The sequence below is a fragment of the Nomascus leucogenys genome, chromosome 15, assembly GCF_006542625.1.
Source record: "Nomascus leucogenys isolate Asia chromosome 15, Asia_NLE_v1, whole genome shotgun sequence".
NCBI classification, from domain to species: Eukaryota; Metazoa; Chordata; class Mammalia; order Primates; family Hylobatidae; genus Nomascus; species Nomascus leucogenys.
This window is the reverse complement of record NC_044395.1, coordinates 11,380,054-11,404,907: the sequence shown is the minus strand read 5'-3', so window position 1 is coordinate 11,404,907 and position 24,854 is coordinate 11,380,054. Positions and strand designations below refer to the sequence as shown.

General features: G+C 44.5%; 1 protein-coding gene across 10 annotated transcripts in view; it reads left to right on the top strand.

Moving 5' to 3' along the window:
- GRAMD1B (GRAM domain containing 1B) overlaps positions 1-24,854 on the top strand; it is a 274,683-nt gene that overhangs the window by 91,405 nt on the left and 158,424 nt on the right. The window lies entirely within an intron of this gene.

The following is a 24,854-nucleotide window of genomic DNA, read 5'->3' as shown; positions in this document are numbered from 1 at the left end:
CTCAAACTACTGGACTCAACCAATCCTCTTGCCTTGGCCTCCCAAAGTATTGGGCTTCCAGGTGTGGTCCACAGAGCCTGGCCCCAGGTATTTCTCCTCCTTTTCCTCCTTTTACCCTTTCTCTCGCTCACTCTCTTTCTCACCCTCCCCCTTCTACTATTTTTTTTTTTTTTTTGAGGCAGTCTTGCTCTGTTGCCCAGGCTGGAGTGCAGTGGCCCAATCTCGGCTCACTGCAACCTTTGCCTCCTGGGTTTAAGCGATTCTCTTTTGTGTGCAACCACGCCCAGCTAACTTTTGTATTTTTGGTAGAGACGGGGTTTCGCCATATTGGCTGGGCTGGTCTCATACTCTTGGCCTCAAGCAATTCGCCCGCCTTGGCCTCCCAAGTGCTAGGATTACAGGCATGAGCCACCATGCCCAGCCTCCACTTTCTACTTCTAAATCCATATACTGTCCTGGGGTGATTTCATCCATTCTCTTGGCTTTAATTATTCCTGTCTGAGACCTCATATTTTTCCTGAGCCTTAGGCTTATACCTCCACCTGACTAATGGGTATTTCCACTGGGATGTTCTTCAAAACTCAGCTTGTCTTTTTGTAATTGAACTCATTATTCCCTTCAAACCAGTTCGCTCCGTTCTGTTACTTACATTGGGGCTTGGTACTTTTTGTTTTCACAAGGCTTCTTTCCCTCCAAGCAAATGTTCCTCAAGCCTGCCTTCCCAGCTCCATCACTGTAGGCAGCTCTCACGTGTATTACACAAGCACGCTGACTCCATCACAGCCCCTCTCCTGTGCTTCTTCACTCTGCAGCAAGAAGAGTCTTCATAACCTCACTTCTGTTCCCCTCCTGCTTCATCTACCTGCTGCTCCTGCGTGCTCTGCCTCCAGCCAGTCTGACCTTTTAGTTCCATGAATGGGATGCTCTCTTATTTCCAGGTTTCATCAACGTTGTTCCGTCAGACAGAATTCCTTCTTTATAACACTGACCTACTTCGCCACTGTAAGGCCTTTTCCTTTGTTTAGTTAGCCTTTCCTCTAGGGAATGGTTCTTGACTGAGGTCTTCATTATGTCTGTGTTTCTGAAGCATCCTGCACTGGAGTGTGATTACGTGCTCGCATTGCATCCTTTATTAGATCCTACACACTGAAGGCAGAGTTTATTTTATTCGGTATTTGTTTTATTCAGTGCTTGCTAAGCTCTTCGCATGGAACATAGTAGGAGTTCAGTAAACATGTGTTTAGGGAATGAATGAACAATCAAATGATGAAAGCCTCTAAGGAAATTTGGTTTTCATGGAATTCTACGATAAATCATTTTGCAAAGCAAGAAGTCCTCTTGAAGCTGAATAATTACCCCTTCATAAGCCATTTATGTAAATCCGTACTATTATATATTGGCTTGTTTGTCTGTCTTAAACCTGTTGGTTTCTGTTCTGGTTTTAACTGGGTTCTGTGTCTTTAGTAAGTGCCCAGAGAGTAGACACTGCTTTTTTTTTTTTTTTTTTTTAAGATAGGGTCTCACTCTATCACCCAGGCTGGAGATTGCTGGTGAGATCTTGACTCACTGCAGCCTTGACATCCTGATCTCTTGAATAGCTGGGTCTACAGATGCATGCCACCATGCCTGCCATTTTTTTTTTTTTTTTTTTTTTTTTGAGACAGGGTCTAACTCTGTCACCCAGCACTCAGGTTGGAATACAGTGGCACAGTCATGGCTCACTGAAGCCTCACCTTCCCAAGCTCAAGTGATCCTCCTGCCTCAGCCTCCTGAGTAGCTGGAGTTTACAGGCATGTGCCACTATGCTCGGCTAATTTTTTCTACTTTTTGTAGAGACAGAATCCTGCTAGGTTGCCCAGGCTAGTCTTGAACTCCTAGGCTCAAGGGATCCTCCTGTCTCAGCCTCCCAATGTGTTGGGATTACAGGCATGAGTCACCACACCTGACCTAGAGACTGCCATTCTAAAGGTAGTCTCTATTCAGGGGAGCCAAACTTGGCATAATTAGGTGGAGAGTGATCAGTTTTTCCCAAAATGAGGCTCCAGAGAGCACGAGCACACTGGGAACCATATTTTGTCTGATGGTGGACCCAGGGCCCTGGTATAATCTGCAAACAGCAGTTAGGTTTTTTTCCCCACCAAAGACCTGTAACAGTTTTGAAGAGCATTTATTTCTGGAGCTGTGGTTGCCATGGTAACGCAATACTTTTTCTCATCTTCTGATTCCAGGTCAGGGCAACAGTTGTTCCTCCTGCAGGGGAAGAGGATTTTGGAATATATGCATCCTTCCACCTTTTTTCCCCAACTAACTAATCCAACAAACATTTATTGAACATATACTACATGCCAGATACTGTTCCTAACCCCAGAAACAATAGTGAACAAAATAGAGTCTGCCCTACAGGGGCTTATCTAGTGGGGTAGAGAGACTGTCAGCAAATTATCAGTGCAATATTGGTCCCTATTTGTTTAAAAGCAAATTATTTGGCCACATCACTGAAAGGGAATTAGTTTGTTTTCTAAAATTTGGAAATCAAGAGTTGTAAAGGAAGTGCTTTCCATACTGCTTTGAAGAACGATATGGGAGCGGGGAGGAGCTGGTGGCTGAATGTGGGAAGCTGACTCTCTTCCCACTGATAGTGGGACTTCATTGGATTTGTGTGGGCACTTTGGAATGCAGATGCATTTGTTGCTCTGACATCATCTAAGACCTTGGGAGATGACAGGATTAAGCTGGGTCTCTGCAGCTGTCAGATGTCAAAGCTGTTGCTCTCCTGGTGTTTGTGGGAGTCTCTTGGCACTAACAGAAGCCAATTTCTGGCCGTTTATTATCCAGTGTAATGACAGCCTGGAAAACAGGCCGGCAATGCCATTTATTAAGCTACCATAGAGTGCGGTACCTTAAACTGGGCTGCAAGAAGGAAGATAGAGAGGAAAGAGGGGATACTGATACCTGCTGTTGGGAGCCTCCCATCAGGGTGGCAGAGAATGGCACTCACAAGGACACAAATGAAAATGATGCAGACAATAGCAATTTATCACAGTCTCTTAATTTGAGTAGCGCTTTACCTTTTCAAAGCAATTTACCAGGCCATGCGCTCTCCCACGGAAGGGACAGGGTATAATTATTCTTCGTGATTGCTGTAGCACTGGCACACACCAGGATGTCCAGTGATAAGCTTATGGCATGACAATCTATTACCTCATTTGTTCCTGCCTCCTACTGGGCAGATGTAATGAGTATACCCACCTGGCACTTAAGGAAATGGGGATTCTGAAATATGCCCACATCCATACAGCTAAGTAATGCTAGAAACCAGACTCAAAAAGAGGTTGTGTCATGTCACTTTTAATTTAGGCCCCTTTCTTTGTTGTACCATACATGTGTTGTATCTGACATTATACTGAGGCTTATGGATACATGCTGACAGTGTGGGTAATTAAAATCCACAGGAAATGAAACATAAAGACCAAACATTTTAACTTGCAGTTTCGACATGCTCCACTGTTTGAAAGCAGCAGCTTCTGTGAAAAGCTTTGACTGGATTTTACCTCCCCTGCTCCCCTTCTCATTTGGAGGGACACATTACACAGTCAGGCTGCCAGAGAGAGGAGAGTCCAAATCCCGCCAGCCAGCACTTGTTGCTTGGCTGCTATGTACTGGCCACTGAGGTGTGGCTGGCTTCTTCTCTTGAAAGATTTAGTCTAGTTTATTTATTGTTCATTCATTTGTTTGACAGCAGATTTTATATATATATGGTGGTGTTCTCTCGCCCAGGCTGGAGTGCAGTGGCATGATCATAGCTCACTGCAGCCTCTAAATCCTGGGCTCAAGTGATCCTTTTGTCTCAACCTCGTGAGTAGCTGGGACCACAGGCCTGTGCCACCATGCCCAGTTAATTTTTTAGATTTTTATAGAGACAGGGTCTCACTATGTTTTCCAGTCTAGTCTTGAACTCCCAGCATCAAGCAATTCTCTTTCCTTGGCCTCCTAAAATGTTGGGATTACAGATGGGAGCCACTGCACCCAGTCCGACAGCAGATTTTTTTGACCATCCGTTAGGCAGTCAGTGCAAATAATTGTGAGCAAATGTAAAAATTTAAAATGTGACAGTCAAGTCCAACAGAGCTTAAAGGAAAAACATATAATAAAAATGTGACAAGTGCATCTAAGGAGAGGACAGCAGTAACTGTTACATTTGGTAATCCTGGCAATTAGCCAGATCTTGTGAAGGACATTTTTTCTGGTAGAACTTCCTTGGCCGGGCATGGTGGCTGACACCTGTAATCCCAGCACTTTGGGAGGCCGAGGCGGGTGGATCACCTGAGGTCAGGAGTTCGAGACCAGCCTGGCCAACATGGTGAAACCCTGTCTCTACTAAAAATACAAAAATTAGCCAGGCGTGATGGTGGGTGCCTGTAATTCCAGCTACTCGGGAGGCTGAGGCAGCACAATTGCTTGAACCTGGGAGGTAGAGGTTGCAGTGAGCCGAGATGGCACCACTGCACTCCAGCCTGGGTGACAGAGTGAGACTCTGTCTCAAAAAAAAAGAAGACCTTCCTTAGTAAGTGGAGTTGGATAGACATTTTGCTTTGGAAAACAGAAGCAATTTACTCTCAATATTAGGTCTACTTCATTCATTTCACAGAATAGGCAAAGATGTCTGGGGCTTTGCTGACTAGGGAATTCTGGTCCTGGCCTTTTGCTTCTCTTCTAACCAGACCTTTTGCCTCTCTTCTCCCTTTTTGCCAGATGTAGAACCAGCAGGCTTCCCTTTCATTTCTCCAGGAAAGAATGGGTAGGGAAGTGAAAGTTTGGTCTTGTGTTTCACAGGAATCATTGAAGTAAAGAATTCAATATTTAGATATTTTTGAGTTACTTTCAGTGCATTTTTCTGACCTTGTTCCTCATAGCCATGGAGAATCTAGAGTTCTAGAGCATTTTACCTTAATTAATGACTAGTTTAAGGCCTTTTTGGGTGGCTAGTTTGGAAATGACTCATATTCATGGTCTTGATCGGTTCAACAGTATCCTTAGGTTAGGAAGAAACAATTGGCAGTATGCAAATAACTCCAAACCTCTAATCCAGCTTAAACGAAAAAATACAGCACAATATATACATGCAGAAACATAAATGTTTTCTAATAAATATATGTATATATCTAATACACATAAATATCTAATACACATAAATATATATTGAATATAAGTATATATGTATATACAAGTATATATTTCTTTTTATTTTAAGACAATCTCACTCTGTCATCCAGGCTGGAGTGCAGTGGTGCAATCCTGGCTCACTGCACCCTCTGCCTCTTGGGTTCAAGCAATTCTCATGCCTCAGCCTCCCAAGTAGCAGAAATTACAGGCACGCACCACCACACCCAGCTAATTTTTGTATTTTTAGTAGAGACGGGGTTTCGCCATGTTGGGCAGGCTGGTCTTGAACTCCTGACCTCAAGTAATCCTCCTGCCTCAGCCTCCCAAAGTGCTGGGATTACAGACATGAGCCACCGTGCCCAGCAATATATAGGTATATATATTTTAAACCTGGATATTCCCTAGGGCAGGCTAAGTACTTTTTGGTCCTGGAATATTAACTCAAATTTCAGAAAGAAATTTTAATTTGCCTGTTGCATATGATACTTGTCTTAATATCAGCAATTGGGCTCAAACCTATCCACCTCAGGGAGATTTCTGGATCTTGCCTGTTTTATTATAGGGGAGGACAAAGTAAACCTAAAGAGGGCTGAGCAATGGAGCATCTGAAGTCCCAGGTCGCTACTGATTGTGAATTCGAGGGTGATCAGGGACAGCTAAGAAACAGAAATGTGTTTCTATTTCTTCCAAGGCTCTGTATCTTTGTAAAATCCCATTGATAATGGCCCATGCCAACACCGTTCCTCACCTATCCCCACCTCTAACAAGGCCAGGGTAGATACTTTCCCAGCAGCTGAGTGTGACTTTTATCCTGGTAATAATTTCAATCCTGCTTCCATGGAGTAAAATTCCAGACTGGGACAAGCGTTCTTTCTGCAGGCAGCTTTGCATCCTCAGCTTCCTCTTACATACATTGGTGATCATGATAATACCTACCTTGAAGACTGGTTTGCAGATGAAATAAGATAAGGCACCTCTCCAATTTCCTGACATCCTGTAGGTACTCACTTCCTGGTTACTTCCTTTGTCCCTCTCCCCTTTAAATTTAAGAGAAGGAGGTGTTTTCATATGAGTGTCATTTGGGGCCAAGCTTATCTGATCTGAAGGACAGGCCCCAGGGCTTGTGTTGTTTTTCGTCATTGCCAGACACCTTTGCTGAGTCATTTGGGGTTGGCAGACCTGGAAAAGACAGTGGTTTAGAGAGTGGTTAGTGCCGTGTGTGATTGGCCAACGCAGGCTCTATAGTCTCTTAGTATTTCCTGGTGCACTTTTGGAACCTGATCTGCCCTTCTCATGGTTAAGGGTTGGGGATGAGTAACTAGCCATGGGGATGTTCTGCATATCTTGCCTCGTGCTGAATTTCCTATAAAATGGCTTCATGAAACTTCAATGTCAGCTTAAGCAGTACTGCCACCAGGCTCTGCGGAGGGCCCTAGTGAATAGAGGGCAGCAGTGTCTTCCAAATTTGAAATGAGTGATGTTGGGTTATAATTAGGGGAGAAGAGGCTCTTGGTGGTACTGAGAAGATAAAGTGAGAACTTTTCTTAGAAAAGTGTGAGATTGTAAAGAAGAACCAAGGTAAGATTTAAAGATTGCCTCTGAGAGATAGGAGACATATGTGGGAATAGGATTGGTTTTACATGTCCCCTGAAATGCTTATTCCATCTTTAGTGAGGCTGTATTTGTGGGACTAGGTGCATGTAATTCTTATGTTTAAAGAAATGCTTTAAATTGTTATATCTGAAGGATATTTTATGAGCACTTAGTTTTTTACTAGTTTTGTGATGTTTTATCCCCATCAACATCAATAACAAGTATTGTTTGAATATGTACTTCATGTAAGATGTAGTACACATTAAGTAAGAGCCCTACTTAATATTTAGGGAAGTAGGAAATTAAACATTTAAGTCTATTTTTTGCCCAACATATAGAGATGAGAGGGAAAAATATTTGATTAAACTGTAATCTTTATGTCTATTATGACTAGGTAGAGATTCCTTAGGATGAGCTAAAATCAAAACAGATTTCACTAGAATGTTATTTTTTATTTTTTATTTAATAGAGACGAGGGTCTTACTATGTTGCCCTAGCTGGTCTCGAACTCCTGGGTTCAAGTGATCTGCCCTCCTCGGCCTCCCAAAGTGCTAGGATTACAGGCATGAGCCACCGCGCTTGGCCAGATTTTACTAGAATCTGCTTGTGAATTCCCTTCAAAATTAAAATTACACTGGAACCCCTTCTGATGATATGCATTCCACTCAATCGATCATTCATTCTCTACTTGCTATGCAAACTGCTGTGCTCACCACGCAATATGGGGTAGTTTGCAAAGCCACGGACTCTGGAGTGGTCTGCATGGATTCTGTCCAGGCTCTGCCACTTACTCTCTGCCCTTAACATATTTTTTAGCTTTTTTGAGGCTACATTCTTCAGCTTTATTGTCTTTATAGCACTTTGTACTTCTGAAATTATCATCTTCTTTTATTTTTCTCTGTTGATGATCTGTCTCTCATTTCTGCATCCCTTCTGCTAAACCACAAGAATTTGAGATCCTTGAGAACAGGGACCTTGCCCAATCTGTTTATTACTGTGTTCCCAATGGTTAGAAAACAGCCTGGCATATAGAAAACACTCACCAGGCCGGGTGGGGTGGCTCGCTCCTGTAATCCCAGCACTTTGGGAGGCCAAGGTGGGTGGATCATTTGAGTTCAGGATTTCAAGACCAGCCTGACCAACATGGTGAAATCCTGTCCCTACTAAAAATGCAAAAAATTAGCCGGGTGTGGTGGCACACGCCTGTAATCCCAGCTACTCCGAAGGCTGAGGCATGAGAATCACTTGAACTGGGGAGGTGGAGGGAGGTTGCAGTGACCCAAGATTGCGCCACTGCACTCCAGCCTGGGCGACAGAGAGAGACTGCCTCAAAAACAAAACAAAACAAAAAAGATCAGCACACTCAACAATGGCATATCCATTTTATAGAATGAGCAACTGTTAACAGTTATCCTTCTTGTGAGCAGTAGCACTAGAGGGTTAAGAAAAAAGTTTCAGATGCCTTCTCTACCCACCAGGAGTTTGACATTCTTGTTCTCTAAGGGCAGCATTGGTATTGTGGAAAGAGCCCCGAGAGTCAGCAAACTCGAGTTTTAGTCTTTGCAGTGCTACTAAATACCTCTGTGACTTTACACTTCTCATTTACCTTCTTTGGGCTGTTGGATTCCTGTTTGAAAAAGAAAAAATTAGGGCCAAGTGTGGTGGCTTATGCCTGTAATCCCAGCACTTTTGGAGGCTGAGGCAGGCAGATCACTTGAGCCCATGAATTTGAGACCAGCCTGGGCAATGTCGTGAGACCTCGTCTCTAGAAAAAATACAGAAAATAACCAGGTGTGGCTGGGCACAATGGCTCACGCCTATAATTCCAGCACTTTGGGAGTCTGAGTCAGGCAGATCACTTGAGGTCAGGAGTTTGAGACCAGACTGGTCAAAATGATGAAACTCCATCTCTATTAAATATACAAAAATTAGTCAGGTGTGGTGGCGCACACCTGTAGTCCCAGCTACTGTGGAGGGTGAGGCAGGAGAATCACTTGAACCTGGGAGGCGGAGGTTGCTGTGAGCTGAGATGGCACCGCTGTACTCCAGCCTGGGCGACAGAAGGAGACTCTGTCTCAAAAAAAAAAAAAAAAAAAAAAAAAAGTAAAGAAAGAAAAGAACTAGATGTGGTGGCACATGCCTGTGGTCCCAAGTACTTGGGAGGCTGAGATGGGAGGATTGCTTAAGCTCAGGAGGTCAAGGCTGCAGTGAGCTGTGATGGCACCACTGCACTCCAACCTGGGTGACAGAGAGAGACCCTGTCTCAGAAAAAAAAAAAAAAAAGAAAGAAAAGAAAAAGAATTAGAATAGTTTATCCCTCGAATCCCTTCCTGCTGTGAAGTATCGGCTCATGATTTTATTAATAAAATTAGCGATTGTTATAAAATGATAACCTGGAAAGAGAGTAACAGTTAAAGGACGCACTTATCCAATGAGCATACAGGAAGTGAACCAGGAAGCCACATTTCTGTGTCTCTGTTTGCTGCCTCTAAACCACGTTTGTTCTTAGACTGCTATTCTTTCCCTACTGTCCAGCCAGCGTCAGCCCACCCTCGTGGTTTAGTTCACGTATTTTAGAATAGCCAGCAACTCCCTTCTTTCTCAATCTTTGTGTCTTCCACTTAGCCTTCAAACAGGCTTAATGGAAGATTTCTTAGCTTAGCGTCATGGGACTTTTAAGGCTAGACAGGGCCTATGTGATTGTCTAGCACACTGTGTTCATTTTACAGATAAGCAAACTGAGGTTCAGAACGGTGGGGCAACTTGCTCTGTGTTCTACGGAGTCCATGACAGAGTCAGTGCTGGACCCAGACTTTTGAGCCTGGCTCTGGTGCTGTTGCTCCACTGTGCTCCGTGCTCTATTTTCCACATATTTTATTTTATGTGTTTGTTTTTTGAGATGGGGTCTCACTCTATCGCCTGGGCTGGAGTGTGCTGGTGCGATCACGCTACTGCAGCCACGACCTCCTGGGCTCAAGTGATCCTCCTACCTCAGCTTCTGAGTAGCTGGGACTACAGGCATGCACCACCGCACCTGGCTAATTTCCCTACTTTTTTGTAGAGACAGGGTCCTGCTACGTTATCCAAGGTGGTCTTGAACTCCTGGGCTCAAGGAATCCTCCTGCCTCGGCCTCCCAAAATGTTGGGATTACAGGCGTGAGCCACCGTGCCTGGCTGCCACACATTTTAAATAGATGAGTACCACTTAATGCATGACTCCACGATAAGTGCATATGTATGCTACACAGAACCTTGTTGGAATTCAGAGGAGAGAGAGAGGAGAGGGGAGGGGATTAGGGGAATTGGCTTAAATGATTATGGAGGCTGAGAAGTCCCATAACACGCTGGAGACCCTGGGATGCTGGTAGCATGGCTCAGTCCAAGTCTGCAGGCCTCAGAACCAGAGAAGCTGATGTTGTAACTCTCGGTTTGAGGCCAAAGGCCTAGAACTCAGTGAGCCGCTGAGAGACAGAGCGAGGAAGAATATAATCCAACTCTGGCAGTTCCATTCACATATTCACCTTTTCTCAGTTTTTGTTTTCCAGGCCCCCAGCAGAATGGACGGTGCCCACTCACAATGAGGGTAGATATTCCCCACCTAGTCCACTCAGACTCACATGCTGATCTCTTCTGGCAACACCTTCACAGACACGCCCCAAAATAATGCTTTACCGGGTTCCTAGGTATTCTTTAATCCAGTCAAATTGACACCTAAAATTAACCATCACAATTACCATCACTAAAATCAATCTGAGAAGAAAATGGTCATAAAGAATTTGACGCAAATCCCTTTTTTGATTTATAGGATGAACAGTACCCTAGATAAGGAAACAGTGAAAGGCTGGGGTTTTTTTTGTTTTGTTTTGTTTTGTTTTCCTGCTCTTCATACTCTCCAATGTGAGTAATTGGCAAAAAAATCCAGGAGAATGGCAGCATTCTGGGTGGTAAGAACAAGTATCTCTCAACATGTAGAGTGTGTGTACGGGTGGGTTATTTTCAAATTTCAAGTCTGCAGATGGGTAGTTCCAGGTATGGCTTGGTGATTGAAGTGGAGGTTCTTCTGGGGCTAGTCCTTTGTGCTCCTGTAATTTCCTCTCAACTCTGAGTCTGATCTCCTTAGCGAGAACAATCATTTTAATGCTTAATGCACACCATAATGCACAGCAGAGTTAACAGAGTATTCAGACAATCACAGACGCAGTGGCCTTCCTAGCCATGAGTTTGGAAAAGCGTTTCTAGGAGCTTGTTGTAACAGAGGCTGTGTAGATGATAAAGAACGTGCACTGCATTGTAGATGGGTTATAGTTATGGTGACCAGCCCTTGGAGTTAGGGCAAATTGGGGTATTTGATTACAAAAAAATGAGACACTTCTATTTTTTTTTTAATTTGCTGATCATGGGAAAATCTTCATAAACACTTGTATTCTTTTTGTTTTTTTGAGATGGAGTTTTGCTTTTGTCACCCAGGCGAGAGTGCAGTGGCATGATCTCGGCTCACTGCAACCTCCATCTCCTGGGTTCAAGCAATTCTCCTGCCTCAGCCTCCACAGTAGCTGGAATTACAGGCGTGAGCCACAACACCTGGCTAATTTTGTATTTTTAGTAGAGGTGGGCTTTCGCCATGTCAGCTAGGCTGGTCTCCAACTCCTGACTTCAGATGATCCACCCACCTCGGCCTCCCAAATTGTTGAGATTACAGGCATGCACCACTGTGGTCGGCCATATTCATGATTTAAAGGAATTGAAGATAAAAGAATTGAGTTTGAAAAAAAGAGAGAGAAGAATATTATTTTCTTCAAATACTGACTTTTAAGTGAGATAGTGTGCAAAAAATCCATATAGTAGGTACTCAATACCTGTTAGTTGACCCTTCTCTTATGATGTGAACTGGTTATTCACAACTATCTTTATACTTTAAGTCCTATTCCTAAACATACACTGAGGTTCTGGAGGGCAGGGCTGGGTCTTAGGCAAATTTGTTCTGCTACCTTCTCAATGAACACCTGGCTCACCCAAAGCTTGCCTCTCATCTGTTTTCTGTGTACAGATTGCCAATTGCCATTCAAAAAGTGTTTTCCGAATGAGTGAGTTATTTACTTTATGGACCATCAAAATCCTTTTTATGTTCTTGTCCATTTTTATGTCCTTGTCCTCCCTCTTGTCCCTTCAAGTTCAGTGGGTCCCAGAACTGAACTTGAAGAGAGTTAATTGGATATAGGCCAGGAGTGTGATTGGACATACGTGTGTGTGTGTGTTTCATTAAAATTCTCAAACTAAAAATAAATGATTTGTGGATTAGTCAACTTCTGTTTTCTTCTGCTCGATATCCTGAATTATCCAGTACCTGTTGCCTGCGTGCTAATGAAAAGTGACCATGTGTGGTATGACAAGCTTATCAGAAGGCTGTCAAAGTGCTTGGCAGAGAAGACATGGAGTTTAATCCTGAGTGGAAAATGGCATTGTGGAAACAGATGAATTATAGTAGATGAATATAGTAGAAAATATAGTAGATGAATTAAAGTACATGAATTATCTACTTTGTGGACCATCAAAATCCTTTTTATGTTCTTGTCTAAATTCAGTGGGTCCCGGGACTGAACTTGAAGAGGGTTAATTGGATATAGGCCAGGAGCATGATTGGGCAGATCTGTGGCAATTACACCTAGACACTGTGACTCCAGCCCCAGTCAATGCGGGGATTTCTCCCCAGGCCCCCCAGGGCACTCTGAGTGTTAATGACCAGAGTTCTCGGTTAGGATTGTTTTTATGTCTTCCAATTGGAAAAAAACAAGATAATAGTTGTACCATAAGCCAGTTTTTCCCGGGGCTAAGGGCAAATGAAGTTGGATGGCGGTTGGGTCAGCGGGAGTTGGGGGACAGACAGGAGTAGGGCAGGGAAGGGGAGGCAGGAAGCTGAAAGGATTCTTTCTGGAAAACAGCACAGCTTGCAGGCTGCTTGTCCTTGAGCTCCGAGGTCACTGGAGCAGTTGGTCTTTGATAGGGTACTGCATGAATCCCCTGCCCCTACATTTCCTTTGTCCCTTTAGGACCCAAGAATCTGTCTGCCTTCCCAGGTGCATCAGCTTCTCCTTTCCTTGGGTACCTCTTTCCTGGGCCCTCCAGGAAGAACACAAGGCTCTCTGTGTCTTTCCCACCTCGTGACCTTTCGGAATTCACATATTTTTGGCTTTTTAAGAGGTTTGGCTTGTGTTGACTAGAAGGAAACAGGTGATAGCAAAATTAATAGGCAGTTGGGAAGCCATAGTCATAAAAAATGTCTTAAAAACATATTGAGTCTTAACTTGAGTTTGGTCTTCAATCAGATGTGAATGGACCAGTGCTCCTATTGCCTGGGCTGCTTCTAAAATGTTCTTGTCAGAGTTCAGTCATCGTTTCTGGGGAATCAGCTGCCCCGACTGACTCCAGGTTGGCTCCAAAATCAAGCTATGTTGACTTCAGCTGGCAGAAAAGCCAAGCTGGCACTGCTACCAGGACTGTTTCCTAAGAGTCCCCCAGGGCACCATCATTTCTGTCTGCAGCTGGCTGAGCCCTTGTGATTCCTGTCCTTGTGCCTAAATGAGGTGGTGCTGGCCTCTCTGGTTCCCAAAGACTCCCCCTTGGGCTGCAGGCCAAACGTCACTGGCCTCCTAGAAGTCTCTCCAGCCCTGGCTCTAGCTCTGGGAAGTCCTGGCCCTATGCCTTGGCACACTGCTCTGTCTTTTTTGGATTGTCTGTGGTTTCTTCCCTAGCTGGTTGTTGAGACAGCTCTACTTTTTATTGTTGTTGTTTTGTTTTGAGACAGAGTTTCACTCTTGTTGCCTAGGCTGGAGTGCAATGGCGTGATCTCTGCTCACTGCAACCTCTGCCTCCTGGGTTCAAGTGATTCTTCTGCCCTAGCCTCCCGAGTAGCTGGGATTACAGGTGCCCACCACCACACCCGGCTAATTTTTGTATTTTTAGTAGAGACAGGGGTTTCACCATGTTGGCCACGTTGGTTTCGAACTCCTGACCTCATGTGATCCGCCCGCCTCAGCCTCCCAAAGTGCTGGGATTACAGGCATGAGCCACTGTGCCTGGCCAAGATAGCTCTACTTTCAAGTGCAGGTTTTTTTTTCTGGTATGGTCATTTTTTTTTTTTTTTTTTTTTTTTTTTTTTTTTTTTTTGAGACCGAGTCTTACTCTGTTGCCCAAGCTGGAGTGCAGTGGTGTGATCTCGGCTCACTGCAAGCTCTGCCTCCTGGGTTCACGCCATTCTCCTGCCTCAGCCTCCCGAGTAGCTGGGACTACAGGCGCCTGCCGCCACGCCTGGCCAATTTTTCTGTATTTTTAGTAGAGACGGTGTTTCACTGTGTTAGCCAGGATGATCTCAATCTCCTGACCTTGTGATCTGCCCGCCTCGGCCTCCCAAAGTGCTGGGGTTACAGGTTTGAGCCACCGTGCCCGGCCAGTCATTTGTTTATTTCTATGGTTTCACCTGTGGCTTTGTGACCTCAGTGGCAGGTGCCATCCCCTGGCAAACTGCCTCAAACTGGTCAGAGCAGACTCTCATTACTTCTTGTTTCAAGGTTTTCACTTGCCTTGGACTTCCCAGATGTTCTTGCTTTCTGGCCGAGGGCTGCCACCTGCAGAGCAGAGACGGCTGACACTTGCGGCAGAGTGAACATTCAAGCTCAGCCCAGTCTCTGAGTCCCAGCCCAAGCTCAGAGTCCCTTCAGTCTCATCAGTGAGGTTATTCCTGCCACCCACCCCTTCTCCAAGTGAATGCTGTGCTCCAGCACCAGAGTGTACTCAGGTGAAAGAATAAAGAATTCAGGGACAAAAAACCTTAAATTGAAATCCCTGTTTCTTAGCTTACCAGCACAGTTTGCTCATAGACGTGCCATGTATCCCTGTGAAGTCTTATTTTCTTCATCTTTATTATTTATTTATATTTATTTATTTATTTTAAGATGGAGTCTCACTTTGTCACCCAGGCTGGAGTGCAATGGCACGATCTCGGCTCACTGCAACCCCTGCCTCCTAGGTTCAAGTGATTCTCATGCTTCCGCCTCCCGAGTAGCTGGAACTACAGGCATGGGCCACCACCACCCCTGACTAATTTTTTGTGTTTTCAGTAGAGTCAGGGTTTCACCATGTTGGCCAGGCTGGTCTCCAACTCCTGGCCCCAAGTGATCCACCCACCTTGGCTTCCCAAATTGCTGTGCCCAGCCTATTTTCTTCATCTTTAAAATGGAGATCAGAGTGTATACATTTCTCATCTACCTGATGATCAGGGTGAAAACTTGGAAGCATATACATGGGAGCACTTTGTAGATGGGGAAGAAGTGTTTTAATGGGAAGGTTTATTCCTAGTATTAAATACAACATATTAGTATGCAGTATCTTGAATGAATTGGAAAAAGCAGCCAGAGTTTGCACTAAAGAAGGTGTTCTGTGATGTAGCCAACAGGTTCTCTCCACCGCACGGGCAGAGCTACCAGTCTCACTGGTAATAACTGTGCCGACTTGGATTTGTCATTAGCCCTGTGGCTCAAAGGAGGCAGAGCTCTGGGTCAGCAGGGAAAAAAGTCAATGAGTTAATATTTGAATGTACCAAAGGGAAGGGACAGGCCTCTGTGACACAGCGCCCAACAGGCCAGGGTGGAAGATACGGGTCATATAGAAGGGAAATGAAGAGAAAGCAGAGAGCACAACCTGCATGAAGTTGCAGGAATGAATGCACATGGGAGATTTGGGGAGCCTGAGCCCCAGAAAGGAAAACAGTGTAAAGGCCTCAGGAAGAGCTTTCTGCTGGGGAAGTCAGTTTCATGTAGTAAGGCCTTGCGTGGCAGGCAGAAAACTTTGGACTGTATTCTATGTATTCTATGACACTCTAGGAAGACTTCAAGAGACTTTAACTTGGGAAGAGACTTGACTGGAGCCGTTTTAGAAGACAACAGGGCTGGGCACAGTGGCCCATGCCTGTAATCCCAGCACTTTGGGAGGCTGAGGTGGGAGGGTCGCTTGAGCCGAGGAGCTCAAGACCAGCCTGGGCAACACAGGGATACCCCATTTCTACAAATTAAAAAAAAATTTAGCTGGGTGTAGTGGGGCACACCTGTGGTCCCAGCTACTCGACAGGCTAGGGGGAAGGATTGTTTGAGCCTGGGAGTTGAAGACTGCAGTGAGCCATGTTCATGCCACTGCACCCCAGCCTGGGAGACAGAGCTAGCAAGACTTGGCCTCTAAAACAGTAATAATGATAATAATAATAATAATAATAATAATAATAATAACATCTAGACACATTAGTGTGCTGGGGCCAACTGGCATCCACTTGTAAATGCCGATTGTGCATATCATTTCCCAATGCCAATTTCACTGATAGCAGAAATCAGTCATGGTGGGAGTATACATGGCAGAAATTGGCAAATAATATAAATCAGCCCCCTCCACCAATCTAGTTGTTAAACATTTATCAGCACAGTTAAAGGACCGTTTCAATAGAGTGGGACATCAGTAGTTTTCAAACCTGAGATGCCTGTTAAAACTCCTTCAGGCTCCAACCCAGGCCCCCTGAATCAGAATCCAGGATCAATGAGGTAATGGGAAACTTTTTCTTTTTTTAAAAAGTTTCCAGGTGATTCTTATGCAGCCAGGGTGGTACTGATATTTGGACTAGAGCAAGGATAATAGGAATAGAGAGGAGAGGATGGATATAAAAGATGTTTCAAAGGTCAGAGCCAATATAACTCAGTGAAAGATTGAAGGTAGGGAGTGGAGGAGAGAGAACTGCTGGAACTATTTCTGTGTTTCCTTGTTTGTGCAACTAAGTGGAGGGATGGTGATGCAGGTGACTGAGCTAAGGAAGGCAGATGGGAGTTGTTGGGGAGAAGTGAGGGTGTGGGAGGGGGAAGGGGTAGTTTTGGACAGGCTGTGGGATGAGCCTAGGGAGGTAGGGTTTTGGTGACGTCCTGTAAATAGCTGGATATGGGGGAACTGGAGCTTGGTGGAACAGTAGGAGTTTTAGATACAGGTTTGGGAGTGAACATGTGGCTTTTTGTTGGAGCTATGGATATGGATGAGATTGCTGGAGGAGAATGTGTCATGTGAGAAGAGAAAGAGACTCTGGACGGAACTGTAGGGGCAACTTTTCAGAGGTTGGTAGGCGAAGACAAGCCAAGTAGAGATCAAGCAAAGAGCAGTATGTATGTTGAAAGCCCAAGTCGATGGCCCCTTAGAGGGAGGAGTTCCTTTAGGTGTTTTCACATTTCCAGAAGCCTAATAGAAACCACACGTACATTTTTCTCTAACAAGACAACCTAAAACATTCCTTTGTTTGGCTTGAATTCTATCAATCCAGTGTGGTAAGACATGTCCTTGGAGGCTGACCTGAAGCTCTGAATGGTAGTTGTGTGTTTTTCATTAGAAACACACTTGGGTCCTGGCGCGGTGGCTCACGCCTGTAATCCCAGCACTTTGGGAGGCAGAGGCAGGCGGATCACCTGAGGTCAGGAGTTTGAGACCAGCCTAACCAACATGGTGAAACCCCATCTCTACTAAAAAAAATACAAAATTAGTCAGGTGTGGTGGCGCATACCTGTAATCCTAGCTACTAGGGACACTGAGGCAGGAGAATCACTTGAACCCGGAGGCGGAGGTTGCAGTGAGCTGAGATCACACCACTGTACTCCAGCCTGGGCAACAAGAGGGAAACTCCATCTCGAAAGAAAAAAAAAAGAAACACACTTGGGAATATTGTTTGAGGGTTCTTGGTGGAGAGGAAGTTGGGACATTGTAGGAAACAGAAGTGAAGGCCCTCTGTGTGTCCTGGCCTGACTCTGTGAGAGGAAATGGATGGAGAAGGTACTCGAACTCCTCATTAAACTGGAGCAGTTTAGTTAAAGGGATCAAGATCATACTGATTGTTGAAAATAAAGATTTGGGCTGGGTGTGGTGGCTCACGCCTGTGATCCCAGCACTTTGTGGGGCCTACGTGGGCGGATCACTTGAGGTCAGGAGTTCAAGACCAGCCTGGCCAACATGGTGAAACCCCATCTCTACTAAAAATACAAAAATTAGCTGGGAGTGATGGTAGACACCTGTTAGCTACTTGGGAAGCTGAGGCAGGAGAATGGCTTTAACCTGGGAGGTGGAGGTTGCAGTGAGCCAGGATTGCAGCACTGCACTCCAGCCTGGGTGACAGAGTGAGACTGTGTCAAGGAAGGAAGGAAGGAAAAGAAAGAGAGAAAGAAAGAAAAAGAAAGAAAGAAAGATTGACTGATTTGGGCATAAAATGGATTCTGGCTTGCCTTGGGCTTAAGAACTTTCTGCAGCTTTTCAGCACTGACTTCCTTCTCCAACATGAATACTCTGCATTGGGAAGCAAGAGATTTTCCACAGGCAGGAAGGGGACCCAGGGAGTAGGGGTGGGGGAAATTGAGGGGATGGTGCGTGTGTGGAGAGTAGAGGGAGGCTGGCCTTGAGGCTGGCCCAGGGTTTTGACCAATTCTCATAAACTTCAAGTTCTGGGAAGCAACTTCATTGACCACATTACCTTCTGAGTAAAGGTTTAGTAAGTGACCTGGTTAATTTGTATTTATTCTCTTGAGAGAGCTGACGATTTCACTGTGAAGTTAAGTAGTGACTGAGGCCAAGGAAGCTAGTAGGATGTGGGAAACTAGAAAAAGGTGGTGTGCTCCTTTACCTGAGAGCAAGTGAAGAGAGTTGAAGCTGACAGTTTCTCCTTGCCCCTTTTCTCAGAACCCATTTGAGGAATATAATAGGGTAAGTATAATTATTTTAATTATGTGTGGTGATAGGCCTAGAGTTTTATTGTAGGTGAGGGATCTTTTACCCTTTGTGAAAAAGGATAAAGAATATTTATTTATTTTTCCTAGCCGGAGCTTGATGATCTGTATTCACGAGAGCTAAGGATTGGCATGAAAATTTAAAGCTTATAGATAGGCCGGGTGTGGTGTCTCTCGCCTGTAATCCCAGCACTTTGGGAGGCCGAGGTGGGAGGATTGCTTGCACCCAGGAGTTTAAGACCAGCCTGGGCACATGTGGAGACCCTGTCTCAATTTAAAAAAAAAATTAATACAGATAATTCAGAAAGAAAGAAACAAACAAAAACATTGTAGCCTTGGTTTTCAACACCTTTTTTTTTTTTTTTTTTAACTGACTTTCACTGGTTATGCCTAAATGGAGAGCTATATTCTTTCCTGCCCACCTTCTCTTGGAGGCGCTGTCAGGCTTGAGATGCAGCTTCCTCATGTTGGATAACTGAGAGTTGGACCACAACTTTGACACGGGGGCAGGAAAGAGGAGCCCTGGCATTAGGAGGATCGTGGTGGGTTTTGTTACGGTGGCTTCTTTATGGGGAAGGTCCACATGTGTCTAATTCAAGTCGGCATCTCCAGATGTCTGGAACCAATGCCTAAAACGTAGTTGGTGGAAACATGGATGGATAAATGACGTATCAGGAGTGGTGGGTTCCCTGAGGTCACAGGCCATGCCTTACACATCCAGCACAGCCTAGCAGGGGTCCTTCCTTCCTTCCTTCCTTCTTTCTTTTTCTTTTCTTTTCTTTTCTTCTTTTCTCTCCCTCCCTCCCTCTCTCTGTCTCTCTCTCTCTTTCTTTCCTTTTTTTTTTGATGGGGTCTCGTTCTGTCGCCAGACTGGAGTGAAGTGGTGCAATCTGAGTTCACCACAACCTCTGCCTCCTGGGTTCAGGCGATTCTCCTGCCTCAGCCTCCCGAGTAGCTAGGATTACAGGCATGCCCACCACGCTCAGCTATTTTTTTGTACTTTTAGTAGAGACAGGGTTTCACCACATTGGCCAGGATGGTCTTAATCTCTTGACCTCGTGATCCACTCGCCTTGGCCTCCCAAAGTGCTGGGATTACAGGTGTGAGTCACCGTGCCCAGCCTCAGGGTACTTTCAACATAGATGTTCAAAAAGTATGCACAAGAAAGGAAGGTGCAATCTGTGCTGATCTGAGAGTACTCAGCAAGGTGTCTTTCCGGGCAGACCAGTGAGTACTCAGTGGAAGTGGAGACTTTTACAAATCCATCAAGGGAGGATAGGGCTAGATATTTGCACATTCATCAGATATGTATTATACACCTAATAGGTGCTAGGCACTGTGGGTGGAAAAAAATGACACAATGGGACCATCGCTCTCAAATAATTTATAGTATGGTAGAAGGTTTAGGGAAATGAATCATTAATCGCTGCATCCCAAGGAGTATGATAATTGTTATGATAAAGGGTAGTGCAGGCCAGGTGCGGTAGCTCACGCCTGTAATCCCGGCACTTTGTGAGGCTGAGGCAGGTGGATCCCTTGAGTCCAGGAGTTCAAGACCAGCCTGGGCAAGATGGCGAGACCTTATCTTTACCAAAAATACAAAAATTAGCCTGGTGTGTTGGTGGCACAACTGTAGTCCCAGCTACTCAGGAGGCCAAGGTGGGAGGATTGCTTGAGCCTAGAAGGCAGAGGTTGCAGTGAGCCAAGATCCTGCCACTGCATCCAGCCAGGGTGACAGATGGAGACCCTGTATCAAAAAAAAAAAAAAAAAAAAAAGGTAGTTCAGGGTGATACAGGACCATAATGGGGGTGGTGGCCACCAAGGAAGATTTACTACTTTTGAAGAATAATAGTAGCTATAATATTTTGTGTCTACTCATCTTTCCAAGTATTTGTGGGTATTTATTTAATTCTCCCAAAACCCCAAGAACATAGATGCTATTGTCACCCCCATTTTATAGAGGTGGGACACCAGCAGCATAGGTGGAAGAGTCAAGACTTGAACGCAGGCAGTCCAAAGCTGGAGACCTCAACCTCAACCCCTAAACTACATTGCTTCCATGATGAGAATTACTGGGACAAAGAAGGGTGAGAGAAAAGGCTCTACCAGGCCAGTAGAAGGGCAAATTAAAAGGCAGAGGCAAGTAGAAGGGCTGGAGTGGAGAGTGGAGGTGAGGTAAGGGAGCTGGGTAGAGAGGCAACAGTCAGATTATGAGGCTGTTATTGCTCAGATAAGGAGTTGAAACTTGTTCCGAAATCGTGGGAAGGCTAAAGGATTTTAAGCCAGGAAGAGACATTATTAAATCTGTGTTTCCGTAAGACCATTGTTTCAGTGTCAGGATAGACTGGAGTGGGGCCAGAGTGGCAATGGGAAGGGCAGTGAAGAGCCTATTAAAGTAATCTGGGTGAGGAGTGATGAGAGCTTGGTTTCAGACAGAGGCCGTCGGAGTAATGAATGGAAGGCGGATGGATTTGAGAGTCATTAAAGAAGTAAGGTCTGTAGGACTTGGTGCCAAACTGATGTGGGGTTGCATTTCTAGTTCATATGAATCTTTACTTGTGGAGTATAAGGAGAGGAGAAAAAGATGGTGAATTCAGTGGTGGGAATGCTCAGTTTGAGACTCCTCTTGGACATTTAAGAGACCTCTGCAACTGTATGATACTAAAAATAAGTATTATTTTTAATTTTTTCATGTCTTTTCTCTTTCTTTCTTTCTTTCTTTCTTTCTTTCTTTCTTTCTTTCTTTCTTTCTTTCTTCTTTCCTTCCTTCCTTCCTTCCTTCCTTCCTTCCTTCCTTCCTTCCTTCTTTCCTTTCTCTTTTTCTTCTTCCACCTGATGGCACAAGAAAAAAATAAGCATTATTAACAGTTGTTGGGGATGTATTTATTTACTTGCCAAGCCTTCTGCTAAGTGCTGCATTTTTGTTGTTGTTGTTTAAATGACTTTATATTGAAAAGTTACAACTCTGATGTAAATATGTATGGCATAGGAGGACAAAAAGGGAATATGAGAAAATAACCAAGTATGGGGAAAAGAATCATCTCTCCAATGACATAGATAAGGACACCCTAGATGAGCTTACTATGGTTCACACTGACTTTACGGGGTTCCACAAAGACCAGTCTACAGACCAGAGGTTCTCCATGATCAAGTCATATTCAGGACTCCTGCCCACATGCAAGAGTGAAATCAATTCCTCAAGGGCTTGCACACCCACACCACAGAAGACACTTAAAATATTATCTCCAACTCATCACACAAAACCATACAAAAGCTAACCATTTCTTATTTAGAAGACAGTTGCTACTTACAAAACTGCCAAGAGCAGCTCACATTTTTTTTTCTTTTATTTATTTTAAAAATAGGGTTTCACCATGATGTCCAGGCTGCCTCAAACTCCAAGGCTCAAGTGATAACCCCACCTTGGCCTCCCAAAATACTAGGATTACAGGCATGAGCAACCATGCCCAGCCAACTCACATTTTTCTTTCTTTCTTTTTTTTTTTTGAGGCGGAGTCTCACTCTGTCACCCAGGCTGGAGTGCAGTGGCACGATCTCGGCTTACTGCAACCTCCACCTCCCGGATTCAAGCAATTCTCCTGCCTCAGCCTCCCGAGTAAGAGAACACAAGAGCTTGGAACACAAAAAGTAAACTAGGAAGGGCTACCACGTTAAGTGCTGGATATTAATTAACTTGCTTAATCTTCACAACAGGTCTGTAAACTTACTTACATTTTGACAGATAAGAGGATGGGAATGTAGAGAGAGGTTAAGAAATTTGCTCTGAGTTGCTAAGAAAATAAGTGGCCAAGCTAGAACTCAAATCCTGGGTTTGATCCATACCAATGCTGTCCAATAAAGCTTTCTGCAGTGATGAAAATGCTTTCCATCTGTACTGTCCACGATGAAGCCACTAGCCACATGTGGATGTTGAGTACTTGAAATACTGGTGTGACTAAGGACCTGCATTTTCAATTAATTTAAATTTATGTAGCCACATGTGACTAGTGACCATGTATTGGACAGTTCAGCTCTGTGCTCTGCTATCTTTGGGAGTTATCAGCATATCCGTGATAATTGAAGCCTTGAGTGTGATAAGATCTCACAGAGAGATGAATTGCAGTAGATTTTAACCTTGTATGGGCCCAGGCATATTTGAGAATCTGATGAAGGCTGTAAACTTCTCTCAGGAACATATAATATTATTGCACATTATATTGATAACAATTTCAGAGGTCCACAAAACTTAGGTTTCCCTGATATAAAACAGGAAGAAGCAGGAACCAATAGAATGTAAACTCCTTAAGAGCAGAGACCTTGTCTGTTTTGTTTACTGCTCTATACCCAGTATCTCGATTCTAGAACACATGCTTAGTACATAGTTGATGCTTGATAATTTTAAATCAGTGTCTGAATGAGTCCCGGGAAACCTTTTAGGACCAAGTAGAAGAAGAGCCCAAGAAACTTCCCCAGAAAAAGAAGTGAAAGTAGGACAAAACGCAAGAAGCAGGAGAGACTAATGCCAGAGAAGGCAAGAAGCATGCGTTTCAAGAATGAGAATAATCATCAATGTCAGACCTGCCTGGCTGGTCAAAGATTAAGATTTAACTATTGTCATTGGTCTTGGTGTAACAGAGGTCCCTGCTGATAAAACCAAGGAGAGGTAGGCGTGGGGTGCACATTGCAATAGATTAATTCATAAAGCAGTTGTGAAGAAGTAGGGGCATTGAGTACAACATCCAGTGAACTTCAAATCCTGATTGCCCCCCAGAATCATTTTTGAGCTTTTTAAAAATACGCATTCCTGGACAGGTTCAGACTCCAACTTCATACATTTGGAGAGGGGCCAAGGAATCTGCATAGTAAAGCGCCTGAATTTATTATAATATTGTTTTAATGGAAGTTCAGCAATTACCAAGTAGTATGTATATTCTTGCAATAAAATGGCCATCAAGAGAGGAAAACTTAATGCTGGGTGTGGTGGCTCATGCCTATAATCCCAGCACTTTGGGAGGCCGATCCAGGCAGATCATTTGAGGCCAGGAGTTCAAGACAAGCCTGGCCAACATGGCTAAACCCTATCTCTATTAAAAATACAAAAATTAGCCCAGCGTGGTGGTGCGGGCCTGTCATCCCAGCTACTCAGGAGGCTAAGGTGGGAACTTGAACTTGGGAGGCAGAGGTTGCAGTGAGGCAAGATCATGCCACTGCACTCCAGCCTGGGCAACAGAGCAAGACTGTCTCAAAAAAAAAAAAAAAGAGAAAAAGAAAAAAGAAAGAAGTGGAGGGAGAGCCTTTTCTTTTGTTAAACACAGACATGGGCATGTTCAGAGGTGAACTATTTTTTTTTTTAGTGACATGGTTTCACCCTGTTGCCTGGGCTGGAGTGCAGTGGTGTGATAATAGTTCATTGTAACCTTGATCTCTTTGGCTCAAGCATTGCTCTCACCTCGGCCTCCCCAGTGAAGCAGCGTTGTTGTCTGGGGTAATACCCGAGGTTTGTCATCTCATGCCAAGAAAATTAAGGACAAAGACACACATGAGGAGTGAGTTTAGGAGTGAAGGTTTAATAGGCAAAAGAAAGAGAAAGGAGAACAACTCACTCTTGTGAGAGAGAGGGGCACCCAAGTGGGAATTACGCCCAGCGCTGCGGAGTGCACAAGATTTTTATAGACAGGCTTGAGGTGGTGTCTGATTTATATAGGGCTCACAGACTGGTTGGACCAGGTGTGACGTTTACATAGCCCAGGGGGAAGGCTGGCCACTCCACCCTAATCTTATTATCCAGGTGGGCTTTCCACTTGGCTGGCACCATGTTGTCTGTTCCTTACCATACATGTGGCTGGCAAAGAGAAGGGAAGATGGAGCCACCATTTTGAACATGCCCAGTCCCAGGTAGCCTTTTCCTATTGGCACAACTGCTGGCATTCACCCATGGAAGCTTCCAGCTTGCTTGTCTATGTCTGCAGCTCGATTTTACAGGCTGCTCTTTGTTAGAAAAGAAAATGATTTGGGGGATGCTTTTCATTAACAGGAAAATCTTACAGAGGACTTCCTTAACCTCACTATCTGCCTAAATAATTTCTTCTTTTATTTTTTGAGAGGAAGTCTCGCTCTTGTCCCCCAGGCTGGAGAGCAATGGTGCGATCTTGGCTCACTGTAACCTCTGCCTCCTGGATTCAAGCAATTCTCCTGCCTCAGCCTCCCGAGTAGCTGGGATTACAGGCACCTGCCACCACACCCAGCTAATTTTTGTATTTTTAGTAGAGACGGGGTTTCACCATGTTGGCCAGGCTGGTCTCGAACTC